General features: G+C 41.9%; 49 non-coding genes across 49 annotated transcripts; all 49 read right to left on the bottom strand.

The window, feature by feature from the left end:
* Trnat-cgu (transfer RNA threonine (anticodon CGU)) lies at positions 1 to 72 on the bottom strand. The gene has a single exon. It is a non-coding gene; the product is annotated as a tRNA-Thr (tRNA).
* A 195-nt stretch (positions 73 to 267) lies between these two features.
* On the bottom strand, positions 268 to 339 carry Trnat-cgu (transfer RNA threonine (anticodon CGU)). Its single transcript has one exon. It is a non-coding gene; the product is annotated as a tRNA-Thr (tRNA).
* Positions 340 to 534: 195 nt separating this feature from the next.
* Positions 535 to 606, bottom strand: Trnat-cgu (transfer RNA threonine (anticodon CGU)). Its single transcript has one exon. It is a non-coding gene; the product is annotated as a tRNA-Thr (tRNA).
* A 440-nt stretch (positions 607 to 1,046) lies between these two features.
* On the bottom strand, positions 1,047 to 1,118 carry Trnat-cgu (transfer RNA threonine (anticodon CGU)). Its single transcript has one exon. It is a non-coding gene; the product is annotated as a tRNA-Thr (tRNA).
* Positions 1,119 to 2,195: 1,077 nt separating this feature from the next.
* Positions 2,196 to 2,267, bottom strand: Trnat-cgu (transfer RNA threonine (anticodon CGU)). Its single transcript has one exon. It is a non-coding gene; the product is annotated as a tRNA-Thr (tRNA).
* A 195-nt stretch (positions 2,268 to 2,462) lies between these two features.
* Trnat-cgu (transfer RNA threonine (anticodon CGU)) lies at positions 2,463 to 2,534 on the bottom strand. The gene has a single exon. It is a non-coding gene; the product is annotated as a tRNA-Thr (tRNA).
* Positions 2,535 to 2,729: 195 nt separating this feature from the next.
* Positions 2,730 to 2,801, bottom strand: Trnat-cgu (transfer RNA threonine (anticodon CGU)). The gene has a single exon. It is a non-coding gene; the product is annotated as a tRNA-Thr (tRNA).
* A 195-nt stretch (positions 2,802 to 2,996) lies between these two features.
* On the bottom strand, positions 2,997 to 3,068 carry Trnat-cgu (transfer RNA threonine (anticodon CGU)). Its single transcript has one exon. It is a non-coding gene; the product is annotated as a tRNA-Thr (tRNA).
* Positions 3,069 to 4,145: 1,077 nt separating this feature from the next.
* On the bottom strand, positions 4,146 to 4,217 carry Trnat-cgu (transfer RNA threonine (anticodon CGU)). The gene has a single exon. It is a non-coding gene; the product is annotated as a tRNA-Thr (tRNA).
* A 195-nt stretch (positions 4,218 to 4,412) lies between these two features.
* Positions 4,413 to 4,484, bottom strand: Trnat-cgu (transfer RNA threonine (anticodon CGU)). The gene has a single exon. It is a non-coding gene; the product is annotated as a tRNA-Thr (tRNA).
* Positions 4,485 to 4,679: 195 nt separating this feature from the next.
* Positions 4,680 to 4,751, bottom strand: Trnat-cgu (transfer RNA threonine (anticodon CGU)). Its single transcript has one exon. It is a non-coding gene; the product is annotated as a tRNA-Thr (tRNA).
* Positions 4,752 to 5,213: 462 nt separating this feature from the next.
* Positions 5,214 to 5,285, bottom strand: Trnat-cgu (transfer RNA threonine (anticodon CGU)). The gene has a single exon. It is a non-coding gene; the product is annotated as a tRNA-Thr (tRNA).
* A 1,077-nt stretch (positions 5,286 to 6,362) lies between these two features.
* Positions 6,363 to 6,434, bottom strand: Trnat-cgu (transfer RNA threonine (anticodon CGU)). Its single transcript has one exon. It is a non-coding gene; the product is annotated as a tRNA-Thr (tRNA).
* Positions 6,435 to 6,629: 195 nt separating this feature from the next.
* Trnat-cgu (transfer RNA threonine (anticodon CGU)) lies at positions 6,630 to 6,701 on the bottom strand. The gene has a single exon. It is a non-coding gene; the product is annotated as a tRNA-Thr (tRNA).
* A 195-nt stretch (positions 6,702 to 6,896) lies between these two features.
* On the bottom strand, positions 6,897 to 6,968 carry Trnat-cgu (transfer RNA threonine (anticodon CGU)). Its single transcript has one exon. It is a non-coding gene; the product is annotated as a tRNA-Thr (tRNA).
* A 462-nt stretch (positions 6,969 to 7,430) lies between these two features.
* On the bottom strand, positions 7,431 to 7,502 carry Trnat-cgu (transfer RNA threonine (anticodon CGU)). Its single transcript has one exon. It is a non-coding gene; the product is annotated as a tRNA-Thr (tRNA).
* A 1,077-nt stretch (positions 7,503 to 8,579) lies between these two features.
* On the bottom strand, positions 8,580 to 8,651 carry Trnat-cgu (transfer RNA threonine (anticodon CGU)). Its single transcript has one exon. It is a non-coding gene; the product is annotated as a tRNA-Thr (tRNA).
* A 195-nt stretch (positions 8,652 to 8,846) lies between these two features.
* Trnat-cgu (transfer RNA threonine (anticodon CGU)) lies at positions 8,847 to 8,918 on the bottom strand. The gene has a single exon. It is a non-coding gene; the product is annotated as a tRNA-Thr (tRNA).
* A 195-nt stretch (positions 8,919 to 9,113) lies between these two features.
* Positions 9,114 to 9,185, bottom strand: Trnat-cgu (transfer RNA threonine (anticodon CGU)). Its single transcript has one exon. It is a non-coding gene; the product is annotated as a tRNA-Thr (tRNA).
* Positions 9,186 to 9,647: 462 nt separating this feature from the next.
* Positions 9,648 to 9,719, bottom strand: Trnat-cgu (transfer RNA threonine (anticodon CGU)). Its single transcript has one exon. It is a non-coding gene; the product is annotated as a tRNA-Thr (tRNA).
* Positions 9,720 to 10,796: 1,077 nt separating this feature from the next.
* Positions 10,797 to 10,868, bottom strand: Trnat-cgu (transfer RNA threonine (anticodon CGU)). Its single transcript has one exon. It is a non-coding gene; the product is annotated as a tRNA-Thr (tRNA).
* Positions 10,869 to 11,063: 195 nt separating this feature from the next.
* Positions 11,064 to 11,135, bottom strand: Trnat-cgu (transfer RNA threonine (anticodon CGU)). The gene has a single exon. It is a non-coding gene; the product is annotated as a tRNA-Thr (tRNA).
* A 195-nt stretch (positions 11,136 to 11,330) lies between these two features.
* On the bottom strand, positions 11,331 to 11,402 carry Trnat-cgu (transfer RNA threonine (anticodon CGU)). The gene has a single exon. It is a non-coding gene; the product is annotated as a tRNA-Thr (tRNA).
* A 1,077-nt stretch (positions 11,403 to 12,479) lies between these two features.
* Trnat-cgu (transfer RNA threonine (anticodon CGU)) lies at positions 12,480 to 12,551 on the bottom strand. The gene has a single exon. It is a non-coding gene; the product is annotated as a tRNA-Thr (tRNA).
* A 195-nt stretch (positions 12,552 to 12,746) lies between these two features.
* Positions 12,747 to 12,818, bottom strand: Trnat-cgu (transfer RNA threonine (anticodon CGU)). The gene has a single exon. It is a non-coding gene; the product is annotated as a tRNA-Thr (tRNA).
* A 195-nt stretch (positions 12,819 to 13,013) lies between these two features.
* On the bottom strand, positions 13,014 to 13,085 carry Trnat-cgu (transfer RNA threonine (anticodon CGU)). Its single transcript has one exon. It is a non-coding gene; the product is annotated as a tRNA-Thr (tRNA).
* Positions 13,086 to 14,162: 1,077 nt separating this feature from the next.
* On the bottom strand, positions 14,163 to 14,234 carry Trnat-cgu (transfer RNA threonine (anticodon CGU)). The gene has a single exon. It is a non-coding gene; the product is annotated as a tRNA-Thr (tRNA).
* Positions 14,235 to 14,429: 195 nt separating this feature from the next.
* On the bottom strand, positions 14,430 to 14,501 carry Trnat-cgu (transfer RNA threonine (anticodon CGU)). Its single transcript has one exon. It is a non-coding gene; the product is annotated as a tRNA-Thr (tRNA).
* Positions 14,502 to 14,696: 195 nt separating this feature from the next.
* Positions 14,697 to 14,768, bottom strand: Trnat-cgu (transfer RNA threonine (anticodon CGU)). Its single transcript has one exon. It is a non-coding gene; the product is annotated as a tRNA-Thr (tRNA).
* A 195-nt stretch (positions 14,769 to 14,963) lies between these two features.
* Trnat-cgu (transfer RNA threonine (anticodon CGU)) lies at positions 14,964 to 15,035 on the bottom strand. The gene has a single exon. It is a non-coding gene; the product is annotated as a tRNA-Thr (tRNA).
* A 1,077-nt stretch (positions 15,036 to 16,112) lies between these two features.
* Trnat-cgu (transfer RNA threonine (anticodon CGU)) lies at positions 16,113 to 16,184 on the bottom strand. Its single transcript has one exon. It is a non-coding gene; the product is annotated as a tRNA-Thr (tRNA).
* Positions 16,185 to 16,379: 195 nt separating this feature from the next.
* Trnat-cgu (transfer RNA threonine (anticodon CGU)) lies at positions 16,380 to 16,450 on the bottom strand. The gene has a single exon. It is a non-coding gene; the product is annotated as a tRNA-Thr (tRNA).
* A 195-nt stretch (positions 16,451 to 16,645) lies between these two features.
* Positions 16,646 to 16,717, bottom strand: Trnat-cgu (transfer RNA threonine (anticodon CGU)). The gene has a single exon. It is a non-coding gene; the product is annotated as a tRNA-Thr (tRNA).
* A 195-nt stretch (positions 16,718 to 16,912) lies between these two features.
* Trnat-cgu (transfer RNA threonine (anticodon CGU)) lies at positions 16,913 to 16,984 on the bottom strand. Its single transcript has one exon. It is a non-coding gene; the product is annotated as a tRNA-Thr (tRNA).
* A 1,077-nt stretch (positions 16,985 to 18,061) lies between these two features.
* On the bottom strand, positions 18,062 to 18,133 carry Trnat-cgu (transfer RNA threonine (anticodon CGU)). The gene has a single exon. It is a non-coding gene; the product is annotated as a tRNA-Thr (tRNA).
* Positions 18,134 to 18,328: 195 nt separating this feature from the next.
* On the bottom strand, positions 18,329 to 18,399 carry Trnat-cgu (transfer RNA threonine (anticodon CGU)). Its single transcript has one exon. It is a non-coding gene; the product is annotated as a tRNA-Thr (tRNA).
* A 195-nt stretch (positions 18,400 to 18,594) lies between these two features.
* Trnat-cgu (transfer RNA threonine (anticodon CGU)) lies at positions 18,595 to 18,666 on the bottom strand. The gene has a single exon. It is a non-coding gene; the product is annotated as a tRNA-Thr (tRNA).
* A 1,344-nt stretch (positions 18,667 to 20,010) lies between these two features.
* On the bottom strand, positions 20,011 to 20,082 carry Trnat-cgu (transfer RNA threonine (anticodon CGU)). Its single transcript has one exon. It is a non-coding gene; the product is annotated as a tRNA-Thr (tRNA).
* A 195-nt stretch (positions 20,083 to 20,277) lies between these two features.
* On the bottom strand, positions 20,278 to 20,349 carry Trnat-cgu (transfer RNA threonine (anticodon CGU)). Its single transcript has one exon. It is a non-coding gene; the product is annotated as a tRNA-Thr (tRNA).
* Positions 20,350 to 20,544: 195 nt separating this feature from the next.
* On the bottom strand, positions 20,545 to 20,616 carry Trnat-cgu (transfer RNA threonine (anticodon CGU)). Its single transcript has one exon. It is a non-coding gene; the product is annotated as a tRNA-Thr (tRNA).
* Positions 20,617 to 20,811: 195 nt separating this feature from the next.
* Positions 20,812 to 20,883, bottom strand: Trnat-cgu (transfer RNA threonine (anticodon CGU)). Its single transcript has one exon. It is a non-coding gene; the product is annotated as a tRNA-Thr (tRNA).
* A 1,077-nt stretch (positions 20,884 to 21,960) lies between these two features.
* Positions 21,961 to 22,032, bottom strand: Trnat-cgu (transfer RNA threonine (anticodon CGU)). Its single transcript has one exon. It is a non-coding gene; the product is annotated as a tRNA-Thr (tRNA).
* Positions 22,033 to 22,227: 195 nt separating this feature from the next.
* On the bottom strand, positions 22,228 to 22,299 carry Trnat-cgu (transfer RNA threonine (anticodon CGU)). Its single transcript has one exon. It is a non-coding gene; the product is annotated as a tRNA-Thr (tRNA).
* Positions 22,300 to 22,494: 195 nt separating this feature from the next.
* On the bottom strand, positions 22,495 to 22,566 carry Trnat-cgu (transfer RNA threonine (anticodon CGU)). The gene has a single exon. It is a non-coding gene; the product is annotated as a tRNA-Thr (tRNA).
* Positions 22,567 to 22,761: 195 nt separating this feature from the next.
* Positions 22,762 to 22,833, bottom strand: Trnat-cgu (transfer RNA threonine (anticodon CGU)). Its single transcript has one exon. It is a non-coding gene; the product is annotated as a tRNA-Thr (tRNA).
* A 1,077-nt stretch (positions 22,834 to 23,910) lies between these two features.
* Positions 23,911 to 23,982, bottom strand: Trnat-cgu (transfer RNA threonine (anticodon CGU)). Its single transcript has one exon. It is a non-coding gene; the product is annotated as a tRNA-Thr (tRNA).
* Positions 23,983 to 24,177: 195 nt separating this feature from the next.
* On the bottom strand, positions 24,178 to 24,249 carry Trnat-cgu (transfer RNA threonine (anticodon CGU)). The gene has a single exon. It is a non-coding gene; the product is annotated as a tRNA-Thr (tRNA).
* Positions 24,250 to 24,444: 195 nt separating this feature from the next.
* Positions 24,445 to 24,516, bottom strand: Trnat-cgu (transfer RNA threonine (anticodon CGU)). Its single transcript has one exon. It is a non-coding gene; the product is annotated as a tRNA-Thr (tRNA).
* A 195-nt stretch (positions 24,517 to 24,711) lies between these two features.
* Positions 24,712 to 24,783, bottom strand: Trnat-cgu (transfer RNA threonine (anticodon CGU)). The gene has a single exon. It is a non-coding gene; the product is annotated as a tRNA-Thr (tRNA).
* Positions 24,784 to 25,180: the final 397 nt, after the last annotated feature.

The following is a 25,180-nucleotide window of genomic DNA, read 5'->3' on the forward strand; positions in this document are numbered from 1 at the left end:
AGCCCCGACTGGGGATTGAACCCAGGATCTTCGGTTTACGAGACCAACGCCTTACCACTTGGCCACCGAGGCTGTTGCTAAGCGAGTGCTTAGTTTGTAAGGCTTTCATGTTCGTTGATAAATGCCAATAGACGTTGGTTCATTTCTTAATGCAACTAAAGTAGTGCAAACCACGTGAAATACGACTGTGAATACAGAGTGGTCAAAGTAGTGCTTGTATGAAATATGCACCATACATATCAACTGCTATATTTCTACAAAAGAAAAAGCCCCGACTGGGGATTGAACCAAGGATCTTCGGTTTACGAGACCGACGCCTTACCACTTGGCCACCGAGGCCGTTGTTAAAGGTGTGCTTAGTTTGTAAGGCTTTCATGTTCGTTGATAAATGCCAATAGACGTTGGTTCATTTCTTAATGCAACTAAAGTAGTGCAAACCACGTGAAATACGACTGTGAATACAGAGTGGTCAAAGTAGTGCAGGTATGAAATATGCACCATACATGTCAACGGCTATATTTCTACAAAAGAAAAAGCCCCGACTGGGGATTGAACCCAGGATCTTCGGTTTACGAGACCGACGCCTTACCACTTGGCCACCGAGGCCGTTGTTAAGGGTGTGCTTAGTTTGTAAGGCTTTCATGTTCGTTGATAAATGCCCATAGACGTTGGTTCATTTCTTAATGCAACTAAAGTAGTGCAAACCACGTGAAATACGACTGTGAATACAGAGTGGTCAAAGTAGTGCTTGTATGAAATATGCACCATACATATCAACTGCTATATTTCTACAAAAGAAAAAGCCCCGACTGGGGATTGAACCCAGGATCTTCGGTTTACGAGACCGACGCCGTTGTTAAGGGTGTGCTTAGTTTGTAAGGCTTTCATGTTCGTTGATAAATGCCCATAGACGTTGGTTCATTTCTTAATGCAACTAAAGTAGTGCAAACCACGTGAAATACGACTGTGAATACAGAGTGGTCAAAGTAGTGCTTGTATGAAATATGCACCATACATATCAACTGCTATATTTCTACAAAAGAAAAAGCCCCGACTGGGGATTGAACACAGGATCTTCGGTTTACGAGACCGACGCCTTACCACTTGGCCACCGAGGCTGACAAAGGTCAAACAAACACAATTGGAATAAGGCACTTTTTCAGCCATATCTAAGTGACAAATCTTACCCATGGTCATGTGATTCAAATTTGCACTATGTGTCAGGAAGTCCCTGTAAAGTACGCCAAATAAATGACGTATGCTCTAATGTCACACTCACTTATAATTGTTCGTAAACTAAGTTTTTCCTGACAGGATCTAGACACAATTTGCACACTTGAAATAAACGTCCAGCATACATTTTTCAGCGTATTGAATCAGTATCGTTAGTCCAATTAGTTTTCCTGCAACACAACTTCTCGGCCTCTGTCACTAAAGAATATCATAGCTGCAACCTTCACCTTCTTTCATACGTGTCAGTATATTCCAACGAGTCAAGGGCATATGAGATGTGATAGATATGTGACTGTCATCTTTCAAAGACAACTTGAGTTGTATACCCCTTACAGAGCGAAGAATGAAAATCCAGTTAAGCCCAATTGAGGATTGTACCTGAGATCTCCTCCAGTTTATTAGCCCGACGCCTCACCATTTGGCCAAGGGGGAGCACAGCACAGCAACGTTTATACGTTTACTTCATATGAATGGTCCTTGCTGAGAGTCAATGGAATTGTGTCACATGTCACTGGCAGTGAAACTCAGTGCACCTCATACATCTACATGGCAGACCTTTCCTTTCATACTTTGCTAAAGGTAAGTGGTATCTTCCTGATTTTTATCGAGAGTGAGACTGTACTGCTTTTCATTGTTGTCTTTCTTCATTTGGTCAAAAGAGGAATTTCGAAATATATAATCAAGTGAAACGTATCAAACTGAGCCTGCACCTATCATATACTAGCAGACAGTAATGGATTCGTCTCCGTTTGTCTGTGTACTTTTCTCAATTTTTGTTGTGCAGTTTACACATGTGGTATTTGAAATGACTTCCACATGCTCTTCTTCTCACTCATCCCTTTCTCCAGGGATGTACCGCATACGTTTATCTGCAAGATGTAAAGGGAGAATTTAGCTTGTCCATGGTTCAGTTCTGTGGGACCCGACCTCTCGTGAATGTTTTGTTGATCAGTAAAAAAATGAGCCCCGACTGGGGATTGAACCCAGGATCTTCGGTTTACGAGACCAACGCCTTACCACTTGGCCACCGAGGCTGTTGCTAAGCGAGTGCTTAGTTTGTAAGGCTTTCATGTTCGTTGATAAATGACCATAGACGTTGGTTCATTTCTTAATGCAACTAAAGTAGTGCAAACCACGTGAAATACGACTGTGAATACAGAGTGGTCAAAGTAGTGCTTGTATGAAATATGCACCATACATATCAACTGCTATATTTCTACAAAAGAAAAAGCCCCGACTGGGGATTGAACCAAGGATCTTCGGTTTACGAGACCGACGCCTTACCACTTGGCCACCGAGGCTGTTGCTAAGGGTGTGCTTAGTTTGTAAGGCTTTCATGTTCGTTGATAAATGCCAATAGACGTTGGTTCATTTCTTAATGCAACTAAAGTAGTGCAAACCACGTGAAATACGACTGTGAATACAGAGTGGTCAAAGTAGTGCAGGTATGAAATATGCACCATACATGTCAACTGCTATATTTCTACAAAAGAAAAAGCCCCCACTGGGGATTGAACCCAGAATCTTCGGTTTACGAGACCAACGCCTTACCACTTGGCCACCGAGGCTGTTGTTAAGGGTGTGCTTAGTTTGTAAGGCTTTCATGTTCGTTGATAAATGACCATAGACGTTGGTTCATTTCTTAATGCAACTAAAGTAGTGCAAACCACGTGAAATGCGACTGTGAATACAGAGTGGTCAAAGTAGTGCAGGTATAAAATATGTACCATACATATCAACTGCTATATTTCTACAAAAGAAAAAGCCCCAACTGGGGATTGAACACAGGATCTTCGGTTTACGAGACCGACGCCTTACCACTTGGCCACCGAGGCTGACAAAAGTCAAACAAACACAATTGGAATAAGGTACTTTTTCAGCCATATCTAAGTGACAAATCTTACCCATGGTCATGTGATTCAAATTTGCACTATGTGTGAGGAAGTCCCTGTAAAGTACGCCAAATAAATGACGTATACTCTAATGTCACACTCAGTTATAATTGTTCGTAAATTAAGTTCTTACTGACAGGATCTAGACACAATTTGCACACTTGAAATAAACGTCCAGCATACATGTTTCAGCGCATTGCATCAGTATCGTTAGTCCAATTAGTTTTCCTGCAACACAACTTCTCGGCCTCTGTCACTAAAGAATATCATAGCTGCAACCTTCACCTTCTTTCATACGTGTCAGTATATTCCAACGATTCAAGGGCATATGAGATGTGATAGATATGTGACTGTCATCTTTCAAAGACAACCTGAGTTGTATACCCCTTACAGAGCGAAGAATGAAAATCCAGTTAAGCCCAATTGAGGATTGTACCTGAGATCTCCTCCAGTTTATCAGCCCGACGCCTCACCATTTGGCCAAGGGGGAGCACAGCACAGCAACGTTTATACGTTTACTTCATATGAATGGTCCTTGCTGAGAGTCAATGGAATTGTGTCACATGTCACTGGCAGTGAAACTCAGTGCACCTCATACATCTACATGACAGACCTTTCCTTTCATACTTTGCTAAAGGTAAGTGGTATCTTCCTGATTTTTATCGAGAGTGAGACTGTACTGCTTTTCATTGTTGTTTTTCTTCATTTGGTCAAAAGAGAAATTTCGAAATATATAATCAAGTGAAACGTATCAAACTGAGCCTGCACCTATCATATACTAGCAGATAGTAATGGATTCGTCTCCGTTTGTCTGTGTATTTTTCTCAATTTTTGTTGTGCAGTTTACACATGTGATATGTGAAATGACTTCCACATGCTCTTCTTCCCACTCATCCCTTTCTCCAGGGATGTACCGCATACGTTTATCTGCAAGATGTCAAGGGAGAATTTAGCTTGTCCATGGTTCAGTTCTGTGGGACCCGACCTCTCGTGAATGTTTTGTTGATCAGTAAAAAAATGAGCCCCGACTGGGGATTGAACCCAGGATCTTCGGTTTACGAGACCGACGCCTTACCACTTGGCCACCGAGGCTGTTGCTAAGGGTGTGCTTAGTTTGTAAGGCTTTCATGTTCGTTGATAAATGCCAATAGACGTTGGTTCATTTCTTAATGCAACTAAAGTAGTGCAAACCACGTGAAATACGACTGTGAATACAGAGTGGTCAAAGTAGTGCAGGTATGAAATATGCACCATACATATCAACTGCTATATTTCTACAAAAGAAAAAGCCCCGACTGGGGATTGAACCCAGGATCTTCGGTTTACGAGACCAACGCCTTACCACTTGGCCACCGAGGCCGTTGTTAAGGGTGTGCTTAGTTTGTAAGGCTTTCATGTTCGTTGATAAATGCCAATAGACGTTGGTTCATTTCTTAATGCAACTAAAGTAGTGCAAACCACGTGAAATACGACTGTGAATACAGAGTGGTCAAAGTAGTGCAGGTATGAAATATGCACCATACATGTCAACGGCTATATTTCTACAAAAGAAAAAGCCCCGACTGGGGATTGAACCCAGGATCTTCGGTTTACGAGACCGACGCCTTAACGCTTGGCCACCGAGGCTGTTCCTAAGGGTGTGCTTAGTTTGTAAGGCTTTCATGTTCGTTGATAAATGACCATAGACGTTGGTTCATTTCTTAATGCAACTAAAGTAGTGCAAACCACGTGAAATACGACTGTGAATACAGAGTGGTCAAAGTAGTGCAGGTATGAAATATGCACCATACATATCAACTGCTATATTTCTACAAAAGAAAAAGCTCCGACTGGGGATTGAACCCTGGATCATTGGTTTACGAGACCGACGCCTTACCACTTGGCCACCGAGGCCGTTGTTAAGGGTGTGCTTAGTTTGTAAGGCTTTCATGTTCGTTGATAAATGCCCATAGACGTTGGTTCATTTCTTAATGCAACTAAAGTAGTGCAAACCACGTGAAATGCGACTGTGAATACAGAGTGGTCAAAGTAGTGCTTGTATGAAATATGCACCATACATATCAACTGCTATATTTCTACAAAAGAAAAAGCCCCGACTGGGGATTGAACACAGGATCTTCGGTTTACGAGACCGACGCCTTACCACTTGGCCACCGAGGCTGACAAAGGTCAAACAAACACAATTGGAATAAGGCACTTTTTCAGCCATATCTAAGTGACAAATCTTACCCATGGTCATGTGATTCAAATTTGCACTATGTGTCAGGAAGTCCCTGTAAAGTACGCCAAATAAATGACGTATGCTCTAATGTCACACTCACTTATAATTGTTCGTAAACTAAGTTTTTCCTGACAGGATCTAGACACAATTTGCACACTTGAAATAAACGTCCAGCATACATTTTTCAGCGTATTGAATCAGTATCGTTAGTCCAATTAGTTTTCCTGCAACACAACTTCTCGGCCTCTGTCACTAAAGAATATCATAGCTGCAACCTTCACCTTCTTTCATACGTGTCAGTATATTCCAACGAGTCAAGGGCATATGAGATGTGATAGATATGTGACTGTCATCTTTCAAAGACAACTTGAGTTGTATACCCCTTACAGAGCGAAGAATGAAAATCCAGTTAAGCCCAATTGAGGATTGTACCTGAGATCTCCTCCAGTTTATTAGCCCGACGCCTCACCATTTGGCCAAGGGGGAGCACAGCACAGCAACGTTTATACGTTTACTTCATATGAATGGTCCTTGCTGAGAGTCAATGGAATTGTGTCACATGTCACTGGCAGTGAAACTCAGTGCACCTCATACATCTACATGACAGACCTTTCCTTTCATACTTTGCTAAAGGTAAGTGGTATCTTCCTGATTTTTATCGAGAGTGAGACTGTACTGCTTTTCATTGTTGTTTTTCTTCATTTGGTCAAAAGAGAAATTTCGAAATATTTAATCAAGTGAAACGTATCAAACTGAGCCTGCACCTATCATATACTAGCAGATAGTAATGGATTCGTCTCCGTTTGCCTGTGTACTTTTCTCAATTTTTGTTGTGCAGTTTACACATGTGATATGTGAAATGACTTCCACATGCTCTTCTTCCCACTCATCCCTTTCTCCAGGGATGTACCGCATACGTTTATCTGCAAGATGTCAAGGGAGAATTTAGCTTGTCCATGGTTCAGTTCTGTGGGACCCGACCTCTCGTGAAAGTTTTGTTGATCAGTAAAAAAATGAGCCCCGACTGGGGATTGAACCCAGGATCTTCGGTTTACGAGACCGACGCCTTACCACTTGGCCACCGAGGCTGTTGCTAAGGGTGTGCTTAGTTTGTAAGGCTTTCATGTTCGTTGATAAATGCCAATAGACGTTGGTTCATTTCTTAATGCAACTAAAGTAGTGCAAACCACGTGAAATACGACTGTGAATACAGAGTGGTCAAAGTAGTGCAGGTATGAAATATGCACCATACATATCAACTGCTATATTTCTACAAAAGAAAAAGCCCCGACTGGGGATTGAACCCAGGATCTTCGGTTTACGAGACCAACGCCTTACCACTTGGCCACCGAGGCCGTTGTTAAGGGTGTGCTTAGTTTGTAAGGCTTTCATGTTCGTTGATAAATGCCAATAGACGTTGGTTCATTTCTTAATGCAACTAAAGTAGTGCAAACCACGTGAAATACGACTGTGAATACAGAGTGGTCAAAGTAGTGCAGGTATGAAATATGCACCATACATGTCAACGGCTATATTTCTACAAAAGAAAAAGCCCCGACTGGGGATTGAACCCAGGATCTTCGGTTTACGAGACCGACGCCTTAACGCTTGGCCACCGAGGCTGTTCCTAAGGGTGTGCTTAGTTTGTAAGGCTTTCATGTTCGTTGATAAATGACCATAGACGTTGGTTCATTTCTTAATGCAACTAAAGTAGTGCAAACCACGTGAAATACGACTGTGAATACAGAGTGGTCAAAGTAGTGCAGGTATGAAATATGCACCATACATATCAACTGCTATATTTCTACAAAAGAAAAAGCTCCGACTGGGGATTGAACCCTGGATCATTGGTTTACGAGACCGACGCCTTACCACTTGGCCACCGAGGCCGTTGTTAAGGGTGTGCTTAGTTTGTAAGGCTTTCATGTTCGTTGATAAATGCCCATAGACGTTGGTTCATTTCTTAATGCAACTAAAGTAGTGCAAACCACGTGAAATGCGACTGTGAATACAGAGTGGTCAAAGTAGTGCAGGTATAAAATATGTACCATACATATCAACTGCTATATTTCTACAAAAGAAAAAGCCCCCACTGGGGATTGAACCCAGGATCTTCGGTTTACGAGACCGACGCCTTACCACTTGGCCACCGAGGCTGACAAAAGTCAAACAAACACAATTGGAATAAGGCACTTTTTCAGCCATATCTAAGTGACAAATCTTACCCATGGTCATGTGATTCAAATTTGCACTATGTGTGAGGAAGTCCCTGTAAAGTACGCCAAATAAATGACGTATACTCTAATGTCACACTCAGTTATAATTGTTCGTAAATTAAGTTCTTACTGACAGGATCTAGACACAATTTGCACACTTGAAATAAACGTCCAGCATACATGTTTCAGCGCATTGCATCAGTATCGTTAGTCCAATTAGTTTTCCTGCAACACAACTTCTCGGCCTCTGTCACTAAAGAATATCATAGCTGCAACCTTCACCTTCTTTCATACGTGTCAGTATATTCCAACGAGTCAAGGGCATATGAGATGTGATAGATATGTGACTGTCATCTTTCAAAGACAACCTGAGTTGTATACCCCTTACCGAGCGAAGAATGAAAATCCAGTTAAGCCCAATTGTGGATTGAACCTGAGATCTCCTCCAGTTTATCAGCCCGACGCCTCACCATTTGGCCAAGGGGGAGCACAGCACAGCAACGTTTATACGTTTACTTCATATGAATGGTCCTTGCTGAGAGTCAATGGAATTGTGTCACATGTCACTGGCAGTGAAACTCAGTGCACCTCATACATCTACATGACAGACCTTTCCTTTCATACTTTGCTAAAGGTAAGTGGTATCTTCCTGATTTTTATCGAGAGTGAGACTGTACTGCTTTTCATTGTTGTTTTTCTTCATTTGGTCAAAAGAGAAATTTCGAAATATATAATCAAGTGAAACGTATCAAACTGAGCCTGCACCTATCATATACTAGCAGATAGTAATGGATTCGTCTCCGTTTGTCTGTGTATTTTTCTCAATTTTTGTTGTGCAGTTTACACATGTGATATGTGAAATGACTTCCACATGCTCTTCTTCCCACTCATCCCTTTCTCCAGGGATGTACCGCATACGTTTATCTGCAAGATGTCAAGGGAGAATTTAGCTTGTCCATGGTTCAGTTCTGTGGGACCCGACCTCTCGTGAATGTTTTGTTGATCAGTAAAAAAATGAGCCCCGACTGGGGATTGAACCCAGGATCTTCGGTTTACGAGACCGACGCCTTACCACTTGGCCACCGAGGCTGTTGCTAAGGGTGTGCTTAGTTTGTAAGGCTTTCATGTTCGTTGATAAATGCCAATAGACGTTGGTTCATTTCTTAATGCAACTAAAGTAGTGCAAACCACGTGAAATACGACTGTGAATACAGAGTGGTCAAAGTAGTGCAGGTATGAAATATGCACCATACATATCAACTGCTATATTTCTACAAAAGAAAAAGCCCCGACTGTGGATTGAACCCAGGATCTTCGGTTTACGAGACCAACGCCTTACCACTTGGCCACCGAGGCCGTTGTTAAGGGTGTGCTTAGTTTGTAAGGCTTTCATGTTCGTTGATAAATGCCCATAGACGTTGGTTCATTTCTTAATGCAACTAAAGTAGTGCAAACCACGTGAAATACGACTGTGAATACAGAGTGGTCAAAGTAGTGCAGGTATGAAATATGCACCATACATGTCAACGGCTATATTTCTACAAAAGAAAAAGCCCCGACTGGGGATTGAACCCAGGATCTTCGGTTTACGAGACCGACGCCTTAACGCTTGGCCACCGAGGCTGTTCCTAAGGGTGTGCTTAGTTTGTAAGGCTTTCATGTTCGTTGATAAATGACCATAGACGTTGGTTCATTTCTTAATGCAACTAAAGTAGTGCAAACCACGTGAAATACGACTGTGAATACAGAGTGGTCAAAGTAGTGCAGGTATGAAATATGCACCATACATATCAACTGCTATATTTCTACAAAAGAAAAAGCTCCGACTGGGGATTGAACCCTGGATCATTGGTTTACGAGACCGACGCCTTACCACTTGGCCACCGAGGCCGTTGTTAAGGGTGTGCTTAGTTTGTAAGGCTTTCATGTTCGTTGATAAATGCCCATAGACGTTGGTTCATTTCTTAATGCAACTAAAGTAGTGCAAACCACGTGAAATGCGACTGTGAATACAGAGTGGTCAAAGTAGTGCTTGTATGAAATATGCACCATACATATCAACTGCTATATTTCTACAAAAGAAAAAGCCCCGACTGGGGATTGAACACAGGATCTTCGGTTTACGAGACCGACGCCTTACCACTTGGCCACCGAGGCTGACAAAGGTCAAACAAACACAATTGGAATAAGGCACTTTTTCAGCCATATCTAAGTGACAAATCTTACCCATGGTCATGTGATTCAAATTTGCACTATGTGTCAGGAAGTCCCTGTAAAGTACGCCAAATAAATGACGTATGCTCTAATGTCACACTCAGTTATAATTGTTCGTAAACTAAGTTTTTCCTGACAGGATCTAGACACAATTTGCACACTTGAAATAAACGTCCAGCATACATTTTTCAGCGTATTGAATCAGTATCGTTAGTCCAATTAGTTTTCCTGCAACACAACTTCTCGGCCTCTGTCACTAAAGAATATCATAGCTGCAACCTTCACCTTCTTTCATACGTGTCAGTATATTCCAACGAGTCAAGGGCATATGAGATGTGATAGATATGTGACTGTCATCTTTCAAAGACAACTTGAGTTGTATACCCCTTACAGAGCGAAGAATGAAAATCCAGTTAAGCCCAATTGAGGATTGTACCTGAGATCTCCTCCAGTTTATTAGCCCGACGCCTCACCATTTGGCCAAGGGGGAGCACAGCACAGCAACGTTTATACGTTTACTTCATATGAATGGTCCTTGCTGAGAGTCAATGGAATTGTGTCACATGTCACTGGCAGTGAAACTCAGTGCACCTCATACATCTACATGACAGACCTTTCCTTTCATACTTTGCTAAAGGTAAGTGGTATCTTCCTGATTTTTATCGAGAGTGAGACTGTACTGCTTTTCATTGTTGTTTTTCTTCATTTGGTCAAAAGAGAAATTTCGAAATATTTAATCAAGTGAAACGTATCAAACTGAGCCTGCACCTATCATATACTAGCAGATAGTAATGGATTCGTCTCCGTTTGCCTGTGTACTTTTCTCAATTTTTGTTGTGCAGTTTACACATGTGATATGTGAAATGACTTCCACATGCTCTTCTTCCCACTCATCCCTTTCTCCAGGGATGTACCGCATACGTTTATCTGCAAGATGTCAAGGGAGAATTTAGCTTGTCCATGGTTCAGTTCTGTGGGACCCGACCTCTCGTGAAAGTTTTGTTGATCAGTAAAAAAATGAGCCCCGACTGGGGATTGAACCCAGGATCTTCGGTTTACGAGACCGACGCCTTACCACTTGGCCACCGAGGCTGTTGCTAAGGGTGTGCTTAGTTTGTAAGGCTTTCATGTTCGTTGATAAATGCCAATAGACGTTGGTTCATTTCTTAATGCAACTAAAGTAGTGCAAACCACGTGAAATACGACTGTGAATACAGAGTGGTCAAAGTAGTGCAGGTATGAAATATGCACCATACATATCAACTGCTATATTTCTACAAAAGAAAAAGCCCCGACTGGGGATTGAACCCAGAATCTTCGGTTTACGAGACCGACGCCTTACCACTTGGCCACCGAGGCTGTTGTTAAGGGTGTGCTTAGTTTGTAAGGCTTTCATGTTCGTTGATAAATGCCAATAGACGTTGGTTCATTTCTTAATGCAACTAAAGTAGTGCAAACCACGTGAAATGCGACTGTGAATACAGAGTGGTCAAAGTAGTGCAGGTATAAAATATGTACCATACATATCAACTGCTATATTTCTACAAAAGAAAAAGCCCCCACTGGGGATTGAACCCAGGATCTTCGGTTTACGAGACCGACGCCTTACCACTTGGCCACCGAGGCTGACAAAAGTCAAACAAACACAATTGGAATAAGGCACTTTTTCAGCCATATCTAAGTGACAAATCTTACCCATGATCATGTGATTCAAATTTGCACTATGTGTGAGGAAGTCCCTGTAAAGTACGCCAAATAAATGACGTATACTCTAATGTCACACTCAGTTATAATTGTTCGTAAATTAAGTTCTTACTGACAGGATCTAGACACAATTTGCACACTTGAAATAAACGTCCAGCATACATGTTTCAGCGCATTGCATCAGTATCGTTAGTCCAATTAGTTTTCCTGCAACACAACTTCTCGGCCTCTGTCACTAAAGAATATCATAGCTGCAACCTTCACCTTCTTTCATACGTGTCAGTATATTCCAACGAGTCAAGGGCATATGAGATGTGATAGATATGTGACTGTCATCTTTCAAAGACAACCTGAGTTGTATACCCCTTACCGAGCGAAGAATGAAAATCCAGTTAAGCCCAATTGTGGATTGAACCTGAGATCTCCTCCAGTTTATCAGCCCGACGCCTCACCATTTGGCCAAGGGGGAGCACAGCACAGCAACGTTTATACGTTTACTTCATATGAATGGTCCTTGCTGAGAGTCAATGGAATTGTGTCACATGTCACTGGCAGTGAAACTCAGTGCACCTCATACATCTACATGACAGACCTTTCCTTTCATACTTTGCTAAAGGTAAGTGGTATCTTCCTGATTTTTATCGAGAGTGAGACTGTACTGCTTTTCATTGTTGTTTTTCTTCATTTGGTCAAAAGAGAAATTTCGAAATATATAATCAAGTGAAACGTATCAAACTGAGCCTGCACCTATCATATACTAGCAGATAGTAATGGATTCGTCTCCGTTTGCCTGTGTACTTTTCTCAATTTTTGTTGTGCAGTTTACACATGTGATATGTGAAATGACTTCCACATGCTCTTCTTCCCACTCATCCCTTTCTCCAGGGATGTACCGCATACGTTTATCTGCAAGATGTCAAGGGAGAATTTAGCTTGTCCATGGTTCAGTTCTGTGGGACCCGACCTCTCGTGAAAGTTTTGTTGATCAGTAAAAAAATGAGCCCCGACTGGGGATTGAACCCAGGATCTTCGGTTTACGAGACCGACGCCTTACCACTTGGCCACCGAGGCTGTTGCTAAGGGTGTGCTTAGTTTGTAAGGCTTTCATGTTCGTTGATAAATGCCAATAGACGTTGGTTCATTTCTTAATGCAACTAAAGTAGTGCAAACCACGTGAAATACGACTGTGAATACAGAGTGGTCAAAGTAGTGCAGGTATGAAATATGCACCATACATATCAACTGCTATATTTCTACAAAAGAAAAAGCCCCGACTGGGGATTGAACCCAGAATCTTCGGTTTACGAGACCGACGCCTTACCACTTGGCCACCGAGGCTGTTGTTAAGGGTGTGCTTAGTTTGTAAGGCTTTCATGTTCGTTGATAAATGCCAATAGACGTTGGTTCATTTCTTAATGCAACTAAAGTAGTGCAAACCACGTGAAATGCGACTGTGAATACAGAGTGGTCAAAGTAGTGCAGGTATAAAATATGTACCATACATATCAACTGCTATATTTCTACAAAAGAAAAAGCCCCCACTGGGGATTGAACCCAGGATCTTCGGTTTACGAGACCGACGCCTTACCACTTGGCCACCGAGGCTGACAAAAGTCAAACAAACACAATTGGAATAAGGCACTTTTTCAGCCATATCTAAGTGACAAATCTTACCCATGGTCATGTGATTCAAATTTGCACTATGTGTGAGGAAGTCCCTGTAAAGTACGCCAAATAAATGACGTATACTCTAATGTCACACTCAGTTATAATTGTTCGTAAATTAAGTTCTTACTGACAGGATCTAGACACAATTTGCACACTTGAAATAAACGTCCAGCATACATGTTTCAGCGCATTGCATCAGTATCGTTAGTCCAATTAGTTTTCCTGCAACACAACTTCTCGGCCTCTGTCACTAAAGAATATCATAGCTGCAACCTTCACCTTCTTTCATACGTGTCAGTATATTCCAACGAGTCAAGGGCATATGAGATGTGATAGATATGTGACTGTCATCTTTCAAAGACAACCTGAGTTGTATACCCCTTACCGAGCGAAGAATGAAAATCCAGTTAAGCCCAATTGTGGATTGAACCTGAGATCTCCTCCAGTTTATCAGCCCGACGCCTCACCATTTGGCCAAGGGGGAGCACAGCACAGCAACGTTTATACGTTTACTTCATATGAATGGTCCTTGCTGAGAGTCAATGGAATTGTGTCACATGTCACTGGCAGTGAAACTCAGTGCACCTCATACATCTACATGACAGACCTTTCCTTTCATACTTTGCTAAAGGTAAGTGGTATCTTCCTGATTTTTATCGAGAGTGAGACTGTACTGCTTTTCATTGTTGTTTTTCTTCATTTGGTCAAAAGAGAAATTTCGAAATATATAATCAAGTGAAACGTATCAAACTGAGCCTGCACCTACCATATACTAGCAGATAGTAATGGATTCGTCTCCGTTTGTCTGTGTACTTTTCTCAATTTTTGTTGTGCAGTTTACACATGTGGTATTTGAAATGACTTCCACATGCTCTTCTTCTCACTCATCCCTTTCTCCAGGGATGCACCGCATACGTTTATCTGCAAGATGTCAAGGGAGAATTTAGCTTGTCCATGGTTCAGTTCTGTGGGACCCGACCACTCGTGAATGTTTTGTTGATCAGTAAAAAAATGAGCCCCGACTGGGGATTGAACCCAGGATCTTCGGTTTACGAGACCGACGCCTTACCACTTGGCCACCGAAGCTGTTGCTAAGGGTGTGCTTAGTTTGTAAGGCTTTCATGTTCGTTGATAAATGTCAATAGACGTTGGTTCATTTCTTAATGCAACTAAAGTAGTGCAAACCACGTGAAATACGACTGTGAATACAGAGTGGTCAAAGTAGTGCTTGTATGAAATATGCACCATACATATCAACTGCTATATTTCTACAAAAGAAAAAGCCCCGACTGGGGATTGAACCCAGGATCTTCGGTTTACGAGACCGACGCCTTACCACTTGGCCACCGAGGCTGTTGCTAAGGGTGTGCTTAGTTTGTAAGGCTTTCATGTTCGTTGACAAATGCCAATAGACGTTGGTTCATTTCTTAATGCAACTAAAGTAGTGCAAACCACGTGAAATACGACTGTGAATACAGAGTGGTCAAAGTAGTGCAGGTATGAAATATGCACCATACATATCAACTGCTATATTTCTACAAAAGAAAAAGCCCCGACTGGGGATTGAACCCAGAATCTTCGGTTTACGAGACCGACGCCTTACCACTTGGCCACCGAGGCTGTTGTTAAGGGTGTGCTTAGTTTGTAAGGCTTTCATGTTCGTTGATAAATGCCAATAGACGTTGGTTCATTTCTTAATGCAACTAAAGTAGTGCAAACCACGTGAAATGCGACTGTGAATACAGAGTGGTCAAAGTAGTGCAGGTATAAAATATGTACCATACATATCAACTGCTATATTTCTACAAAAGAAAAAGCCCCCACTGGGGATTGAACCCAGGATCTTCGGTTTACGAGACCGACGCCTTACCACTTGGCCACCGAGGCTGACAAAAGTCAAACAAACACAATTGGAATAAGGCACTTTTTCAGCCATATCTAAGTGACAAATCTTACCCATGGTCATGTGATTCAAATTTGCACTATGTGTGAGGAAGTCCCTGTAAAGTACGCCAAATAAATGACGTATACTCTAATGTCACACTCAGTTATAATTGTTCGTAAATTAAGTTCTTACTGACAGGATCTAGACACAATTTGCACACTTGAAATAAACGTCCAGCATACATGTTTCAGCGCATTGCATCAGTATCGTTAGTCCAATTAGTTTTCCTGCAACACAACTTCTCGGCCTCTGTCACTAAAGAATATCATAGCTGCAACCTTCACCTTCTTTCATACGTGTCAGTATATTCCAACGAGTCAAGGGCATATGAGATGTGATAGATATGTGACTGTCATCTTTCAAAGACAACCTGAGTTGTATACCCCTTACCGAGCGAAGAATGAAAATCCAGTTAAGCCCAATTGTGGATTGAACCTGAGATCTCCTCCAGTTTATCAGCCCGACGCCTCACCATTTGGCCAAGGGGGAGCACAGCACAGCAACGTTTATACGTTTACTTCATATGAATGGTCCTTGCTGAGAGTCAATGGAATTGTGTCACATGTCACTGGCAGTGAAACTCAGTGCACCTCATACATCTACATGGCACACCTTTCCTTTCATACTTTGCTAAAGGTAAGTGGTATCTTCCTGATTTTTATCGAGAGTGAGACTGTACTGCTTTTCATTGTTGTTTTTCTTCATTTGGTCAAAAGAGAAATTTCGAAATATTTAATCAAGTGAAACGTATCAAACTGAGCCTGCACCTATCATATACTAGCAGATAGTAATGGATTCGTCTCCGTTTGCCTGTATACTTTTCTCAATTTTTGTTGTGCAGTTTACACATGTGATATGTGAAATGACTTCCACATGCTCTTCTTCCCACTCATCCCTTTCTCCAGGGATGTACCGCATACGTTTATCTGCAAGATGTCAAGGGAGAATTTAGCTTGTCCATGGTTCAGTTCTGTGGGACCCGACCTCTCGTGAAAGTTTTGTTGATCAGTAAAAAAATGAGCCCCGACTGGGGATTGAACCCAGGATCTTCGGTTTACGAGACCGACGCCTTACCACTTGGCCACCGAGGCTGTTGCTAAGGGTGTGCTTAGTTTGTAAGGCTTTCATGTTCGTTGATAAATGCCAATAGACGTTGGTTCATTTCTTAATGCAACTAAAGTAGTGCAAACCACGTGAAATACGACTGTGAATACAGAGTGGTCAAAGTAGTGCTTGTATGAAATATGCACCATACATATCAACTGCTATATTTCTACAAAAGAAAAAGCCCCGATGGGGATTGAACCCAGGATCTTCGGTTTACGAGACCGACGCCTTACCACTTGGCCACCGAGGCAGTTGCTAAGGGTGTGCTTAGTTTGTAAGGCTTTCATGTTCGTTGATAAATGACCATAGACGTTGGTTCATTTCTTAATGCAACTAAAGTAGTGCAAACCACGTGAAATACGACTGTGAATACAGAGTGGTCAAAGTAGTGCAGGTATGAAATATGCACCATACATATCAACTGCTATATTTCTACAAAAGAAAGAGCCCCGACTGGGGATTGAACCCAGAATCTTCGGTTTACGAGACCGACGCCTTACCACTTGGCCACCGAGGCTGTTGTTAAGGGTGTGCTTAGTTTGTAAGGCTTTCATGTTCGTTGATAAATGCCAATAGACGTTGGTTCATTTCTTAATGCAACTAAAGTAGTGCAAACCACGTGAAATGCGACTGTGAATACAGAGTGGTCAAAGTAGTGCAGGTATAAAATATGTACCATACATATCAACTGCTATATTTCTACAAAAGAAAAAGCCCCCACTGGGGATTGAACCCAGGATCTTCGGTTTACGAGACCGACGCCTTACCACTTGGCCACCGAGGCTGACAAAAGTCAAACAAACACAATTGGAATAAGGCACTTTTTCAGCCATATCTAAGTGACAAATCTTACCCATGGTCATGTGATTCAAATTTGCACTATGTGTGAGGAAGTCCCTGTAAAGTACGCCAAATAAATGACGTATACTCTAATGTCACACTCAGTTATAATTGTTCGTAAATTAAGTTCTTACTGACAGGATCTAGACACAATTTGCACACTTGAAATAAACGTCCAGCATACATGTTTCAGCGCATTGCATCAGTATCGTTAGTCCAATTAGTTTTCCTGCAACACAACTTCTCGGCCTCTGTCACTAAAGAATATCATAGCTGCAACCTTCACCTTCTTTCATACGTGTCAGTATATTCCAACGAGTCAAGGGCATATGAGATGTGATAGATATGTGACTGTCATCTTTCAAAGACAACCTGAGTTGTATACCCCTTACCGAGCGAAGAATGAAAATCCAGTTAAGCCCAATTGTGGATTGAACCTGAGATCTCCTCCAGTTTATCAGCCCGACGCCTCACCATTTGGCCAAGGGGGAGCACAGCACAGCAACGTTTATACGTTTACTTCATATGAATGGTCCTTGCTGAGAGTCAATGGAATTGTGTCACATGTCACTGGCAGTGAAACTCAGTGCACCTCATACATCTACATGGCACACCTTTCCTTTCATACTTTGCTAAAGGTAAGTGGTATCTTCCTGATTTTTATCGAGAGTGAGACTGTACTGCTTTTCATTGTTGTTTTTCTTCATTTGGTCAAAAGAGAAATTTCGAAATATTTAATCAAGTGAAACGTATCAAACTGAGCCTGCACCTATCATATACTAGCAGATAGTAATGGATTCGTCTCCGTTTGCCTGTATACTTTTCTCAATTTTTGTTGTGCAGTTTACACATGTGATATGTGAAATGACTTCCACATGCTCTTCTTCCCACTCATCCCTTTCTCCAGGGATGTACCGCATACGTTTATCTGCAAGATGTCAAGGGAGAATTTAGCTTGTCCATGGTTCAGTTCTGTGGGACCCGACCTCTCGTGAAAGTTTTGTTGATCAGTAAAAAAATGAGCCCCGACTGGGGATTGAACCCAGGATCTTCGGTTTACGAGACCGACGCCTTACCACTTGGCCACCGAGGCTGTTGCTAAGGGTGTGCTTAGTTTGTAAGGCTTTCATGTTCGTTGATAAATGCCAATAGACGTTGGTTCATTTCTTAATGCAACTAAAGTAGTGCAAACCACGTGAAATACGACTGTGAATACAGAGTGGTCAAAGTAGTGCTTGTATGAAATATGCACCATACATATCAACTGCTATATTTCTACAAAAGAAAAAGCCCCGATGGGGATTGAACCCAGGATCTTCGGTTTACGAGACCGACGCCTTACCACTTGGCCACCGAGGCAGTTGCTAAGGGTGTGCTTAGTTTGTAAGGCTTTCATGTTCGTTGATAAATGACCATAGACGTTGGTTCATTTCTTAATGCAACTAAAGTAGTGCAAACCACGTGAAATACGACTGTGAATACAGAGTGGTCAAAGTAGTGCAGGTATGAAATATGCACCATACATATCAACTGCTATATTTCTACAAAAGAAAGAGCCCCGACTGGGGATTGAACCCAGAATCTTCGGTTTACGAGACCGACGCCTTACCACTTGGCCACCGAGGCTGTTGTTAAGGGTGTGCTTAGTTTGTAAGGCTTTCATGTTCGTTGATAAATGCCAATAGACGTTGGTTCATTTCTTAATGCAACTAAAGTAGTGCAAACCACGTGAAATGCGACTGTGAATACAGAGTGGTCAAAGTAGTGCAGGTATAAAATATGTACCATACATATCAACTGCTATATTTCTACAAAAGAAAAAGCCCCCACTGGGGATTGAACCCAGGATCTTCGGTTTACGAGAAAGACGCCTTACCACTTGGCCACCGAGGCTGACAAAAGTCAAACAAACACAATTGGAATAAGGCACTTTTTCAGCCATATCTAAGTGACAAATCTTACCCATGGTCATGTGATTCAAATTTGCACTATGTGTGAGGAAGTCCCTGTAAAGTACGCCAAATAAATGACGTATACTCTAATGTCACACTCAGTTATAATTGTTCGTAAATTAAGTTCTTACTGACAGGATCTAGACACAATTTGCACACTTGAAATAAACGTCCAGCATACATGTTTCAGCGCATTGCATCAGTATCGTTAGTCCAATTAGTTTTCCTGCAACACAACTTCTCGGCCTCTGTCACTAAAGAATATCATAGCTGCAACCTTCACCTTCTTTCATACGTGTCAGTATATTCCAACGAGTCAAGGGCATATGAGATGTGATAGATATGTGACTGTCATCTTTCAAAGACAACCTGAGTTGTATACCCCTTACCGAGCGAAGAATGAAAATCCAGTTAAGCCCAATTGTGGATTGAACCTGAGATCTCCTCCAGTTTATCAGCCCGACGCCTCACCATTTGGCCAAGGGGGAGCACAGCACAGCAACGTTTACACGTTTACTTCATATGAATGGTCCTTGCTGAGAGTCAATGGAATTGTGTCACATGTCACTGGCAGTGAAACTCAGTGCACCTCATACATCTACATGACAGACCTTTCCTTTCATACTTTGCTAAAGGTAAGTGGTATCTTCCTGATTTTTATCGAGAGTGAGACTGTACTGCTTTTCATTGTTGTTTTTCTTCATTTGGTCAAAAGAGAAATTTCGAAATATATAATCAAGTGAAACGTATCAAACTGAGCCTGCACCTACCATATACTAGCAGATAGTAATGGATTCGTCTCCGTTTGTCTGTGTACTTTTCTCAATTTTTGTTGTGCAGTTTACACATGTGGTATTTGAAATGACTTCCACATGCTCTTCTTCTCACTCATCCCTTTCTCCAGGGATGCACCGCATACGTTTATCTGCAAGATGTCAAGGGAGAATTTAGCTTGTCCATGGTTCAGTTCTGTGGGACCCGACCTCTCGTGAATGTTTTGTTGATCAGTAAAAACATGAGCCCCGACTGGGGATTGAACCCAGGATCTTCGGTTTACGAGACCGACGCCTTACCACTTGGCCACCGAAGCTGTTGCTAAGGGTGTGCTTAGTTTGTAAGGCTTTCATGTTCGTTGATAAATGCCAATAGACGTTGGTTCATTTCTTAATGCAACTAAAGTAGTGCAAACCACGTGAAATACGACTGTGAATACAGAGTGGTCAAAGTAGTGCAGGTATGAAATATGCACCATACATATCAACTGCTATATTTCTACAAAAGAAAAAGCCCCGACTGGGGATTGAACCCAGGATCTTCGGTTTACGAGACCGACGCCTTACCACTTGGCCACCGAGTCTGTTGCTAAGGGTGTGCTTAGTTTGTAAGGCTTTCATGTTCGTTGATAAATGCCAATAGACGTTGGTTCATTTCTTAATGCAACTAAAGTAGTGCAAACCACGTGAAATACGACTGTGAATACAGAGTGGTCAAAGTAGTGCAGGTATGAAATATGCACCATACATATCAACTGCTATATTTCTACAAAAGAAAAAGCCCCGACTGGGGATTGAACCCAGAATCTTCGGTTTACGAGACCGACGCCTTACCACTTGGCCACCGAGGCTGTTGTTAAGGGTGTGCTTAGTTTGTAAGGCTTTCATGTTCGTTGATAAATGCCAATAGACGTTGGTTCATTTCTTAATGCAACTAAAGTAGTGCAAACCACGTGAAATGCGACTGTGAATACAGAGTGGTCAAAGTAGTGCAGGTATAAAATATGTACCATACATATCAACTGCTATATTTCTACAAAAGAAAAAGCCCCCACTGGGGATTGAACCCAGGATCTTCGGTTTACGAGACCGACGCCTTACCACTTGGCCACCGAGGCTGACAAAAGTCAAACAAACACAATTGGAATAAGGCACTTTTTCAGCCATATCTAAGTGACAAATCTTACCCATGGTCATGTGATTCAAATTTGCACTATGTGTGAGGAAGTCCCTGTAAAGTACGCCAAATAAATGACGTATACTCTAATGTCACACTCAGTTATAATTGTTCGTAAATTAAGTTCTTACTGACAGGATCTAGACACAATTTGCACACTTGAAATAAACGTCCAGCATACATGTTTCAGCGCATTGCATCAGTATCGTTAGTCCAATTAGTTTTCCTGCAACACAACTTCTCGGCCTCTGTCACTAAAGAATATCATAGCTGCAACCTTCACCTTCTTTCATACGTGTCAGTATATTCCAACGAGTCAAGGGCATATGAGATGTGATAGATATGTGACTGTCATCTTTCAAAGACAACCTGAGTTGTATACCCCTTACCGAGCGAAGAATGAAAATCCAGTTAAGCCCAATTGTGGATTGAACCTGAGATCTCCTCCAGTTTATCAGCCCGACGCCTCACCATTTGGCCAAGGGGGAGCACAGCACAGCAACGTTTACACGTTTACTTCATATGAATGGTCCTTGCTGAGAGTCAATGGAATTGTGTCACATGTCACTGGCAGTGAAACTCAGTGCACCTCATACATCTACATGACAGACCTTTCCTTTCATACTTTGCTAAAGGTAAGTGGTATCTTCCTGATTTTTATCGAGAGTGAGACTGTACTGCTTTTCATTGTTGTTTTTCATCATTTGGTCAAAAGAGAAATTTCGAAATATATAATCAAGTGAAACGTATCAAACTGAGCCTGCACCTACCATATACTAGCAGATAGTAATGGATTCGTCTCCGTTTGTCTGTGTACTTTTCTCAATTTTTGTTGTGCAGTTTACACATGTGGTATTTGAAATGACTTCCACATGCTCTTCTTCTCACTCATCCCTTTCTCCAGGGATGCACCGCATACGTTTATCTGCAAGATGTCAAGGGAGAATTTAGCTTGTCCATGGTTCAGTTCTGTGGGACCCGACCTCTCGTGAATGTTTTGTTGATCAGTAAAAACATGAGCCCCGACTGGGGATTGAACCCAGGATCTTCGGTTTACGAGACCGACGCCTTACCACTTGGCCACCGAAGCTGTTGCTAAGGGTGTGCTTAGTTTGTAAGGCTTTCATGTTCGTTGATAAATGCCAATAGACGTTGGTTCATTTCTTAATGCAACTAAAGTAGTGCAAACCACGTGAAATACGACTGTGAATACAGAGTGGTCAAAGTAGTGCAGGTATGAAATATGCACCATACATATCAACTGCTATATTTCTACAAAAGAAAAAGCCCCGACTGGGGATTGAACCCAGGATCTTCGGTTTACGAGACCGACGCCTTACCACTTGGCCACCGAGTCTGTTGCTAAGGGTGTGCTTAGTTTGTAAGGCTTTCATGTTCGTTGATAAATGCCAATAGACGTTGGTTCATTTCTTAATGCAACTAAAGTAGTGCAAACCACGTGAAATACGACTGTGAATACAGAGTGGTCAAAGTAGTGCAGGTATGAAATATGCACCATACATATCAACTGCTATATTTCTACAAAAGAAAAAGCCCCGACCGGGGATTGAACCCAGAATCTTCGGTTTACGAGACCGACGCCTTACCACTTGGCCACCGAGGCTGTTGTTAAGGGTGTGCTTAGTTTGTAAGGCTTTCATGTTCGTTGATAAATGCCAATAGACGTTGGTTCATTTCTTAATGCAACTAAAGTAGTGCAAACCACGTGAAATGCGACTGTGAATACAGAGTGGTCAAAGTAGTGCAGGTATAAAATATGTACCATACATATCAACTGCTATATTTCTACAAAAGAAAAAGCCCCGACTGGGGATTGAACCCAGGATCTTCGGTTTACGAGACCCACGCCTTACCACTTGGCCACCGAGGCTGACAAAAGTCAAACAAACACAATTGGAATAAGGCACTTTTTCAGCCATATCTAAGTGACAAATCTTACCCATGGTCATGTGATTCAAATTTGCACTATGTGTGAGGAAGTCCCTGTAAAGTACGCCAAATAAATGACGTATACTCTAATGTCACACTCAGTTATAATTGTTCGTAAATTAAGTTCTTACTGACAGGATCTAGACACAATTTGCACACTTGAAATAAACGTCCAGCATACATGTTTCAGCGCATTGCATCAGTATCGTTAGTCCAATTAGTTTTCCTGCAACACAACTTCTCGGCCTCTGTCACTAAAGAATATCATAGCTGCAACCTTCACCTTCTTTCATACGTGTCAGTATATTCCAACGAGTCAAGGGCATATGAGATGTGATAGATATGTGACTGTCATCTTTCAAAGACAACCTGAGTTGTATACCCCTTACCGAGCGAAGAATGAAAATCCAGTTAAGCCCAATTGTGGATTGAACCTGAGATCTCCTCCAGTTTATCAGCCCGACGCCTCACCATTTGGCCAAGGGGGAGCACAGCACAGCAACGTTTACACGTTTACTTCATATGAATGGTCCTTGCTGAGAGTCAATGGAATTGTGTCACATGTCACTGGCAGTGAAACTCAGTGCACCTCATACATCTACATGACAGACCTTTCCTTTCATACTTTGCTAAAGGTAAGTGGTATCTTCCTGATTTTTATCGAGAGTGAGACTGTACTGCTTTTCATTGTTGTTTTTCTTCATTTGGTCAAAAGAGAAATTTCGAAATATATAATCAAGTGAAACGTATCAAACTGAGCCTGCACCTACCATATACTAGCAGATAGTAATGGATTCGTCTCCGTTTGTCTGTGTACTTTTCTCAATTTTTGTTGTGCAGTTTACACATGTGGTATTTGAAATGACTTCCACATGCTCTTCTTCTCACTCATCCCTTTCTCCAGGGATGCACCGCATACGTTTATCTGCAAGATGTCAAGGGAGAATTTAGCTTCTCCATGGTTCAGTTCTGTGGGACCCGACCTCTCGTGAATGTTTTGTTGATCAGTAAAAACATGAGCCCCGACTGGGGATTGAACCCAGGATCTTCGGTTTACGAGACCGACGCCTTACCACTTGGCCACCGAAGCTGTTGCTAAGGGTGTGCTTAGTTTGTAAGGCTTTCATGTTCGTTGATAAATGCCAATAGACGTTGGTTCATTTCTTAATGCAACTAAAGTAGTGCAAACCACGTGAAATACGACTGTGAATACAGAGTGGTCAAAGTAGTGCAGGTGTGAAATATGCACCATACATATCAACTGCTATATTTCTACAAAAGAAAAAGCCCCGACTGGGGATTGAACCCAGGATCTTCGGTTTACGAGACCGACGCCTTACCACTTGGCCACCGAGGCTGTTGCTAAGGGTGTGCTTAGTTTGTAAGGCTTTCATGTTCGTTGATAAATGCCAATAGACGTTGGTTCATTTCTTAATGCAACTAAAGTAGTGCAAACCACGTGAAATACGACTGTGAATACAGAGTGGTCAAAGTAGTGCAGGTATGAAATATGCACCATACATATCAACTGCTATATTTCTACAAAAGAAAAAGCCCCGACTGGGGATTGAACCCAGAATCTTCGGTTTACGAGACCGACGCCTTACCACTTGGCCACCGAGGCTGTTGTTAAGGGTGTGCTTAGTTTGTAAGGCTTTCATGTTCGTTGATAAATGCCAATAGACGTTGGTTCATTTCTTAATGCAACTAAAGTAGTGCAAACCACGTGAAATGCGACTGTGAATACAGAGTGGTCAAAGTAGTGCAGGTATAAAATATGTACCATACATATCAACTGCTATATTTCTACAAAAGAAAAAGCCCCCACTGGGGATTGAACCCAGGATCTTCGGTTTACGAGACCGACGCCTTACCACTTGGCCACCGAGGCTGACAAAAGTCAAACAAACACAATTGGAATAAGGCACTTTTTCAGCCATATCTAAGTGACAAATCTTACCCATGGTCATGTGATTCAAATTTGCACTATGTGTGAGGAAGTCCCTGTAAAGTACGCCAAATAAATGACGTATACTCTAATGTCACACTCAGTTATAATTGTTCGTAAATTAAGTTCTTACTGACAGGATCTAGACACAATTTGCACACTTGAAATAAACGTCCAGCATACATGTTTCAGCGCATTGCATCAGTATCGTTAGTCCAATTAGTTTTCCTGCAACACAACTTCTCGGCCTCTGTCACTAAAGAATATCATAGCTGCAACCTTCACCTTCTTTCATACGTGTCAGTATATTCCAACGAGTCAAGGGCATATGAGATGTGAT

This window comes from Haliotis asinina, chromosome 7 (genome assembly GCF_037392515.1).
Source record: "Haliotis asinina isolate JCU_RB_2024 chromosome 7, JCU_Hal_asi_v2, whole genome shotgun sequence".
Lineage (NCBI taxonomy): Eukaryota > Metazoa > Mollusca > Gastropoda > Lepetellida > Haliotidae > Haliotis > Haliotis asinina.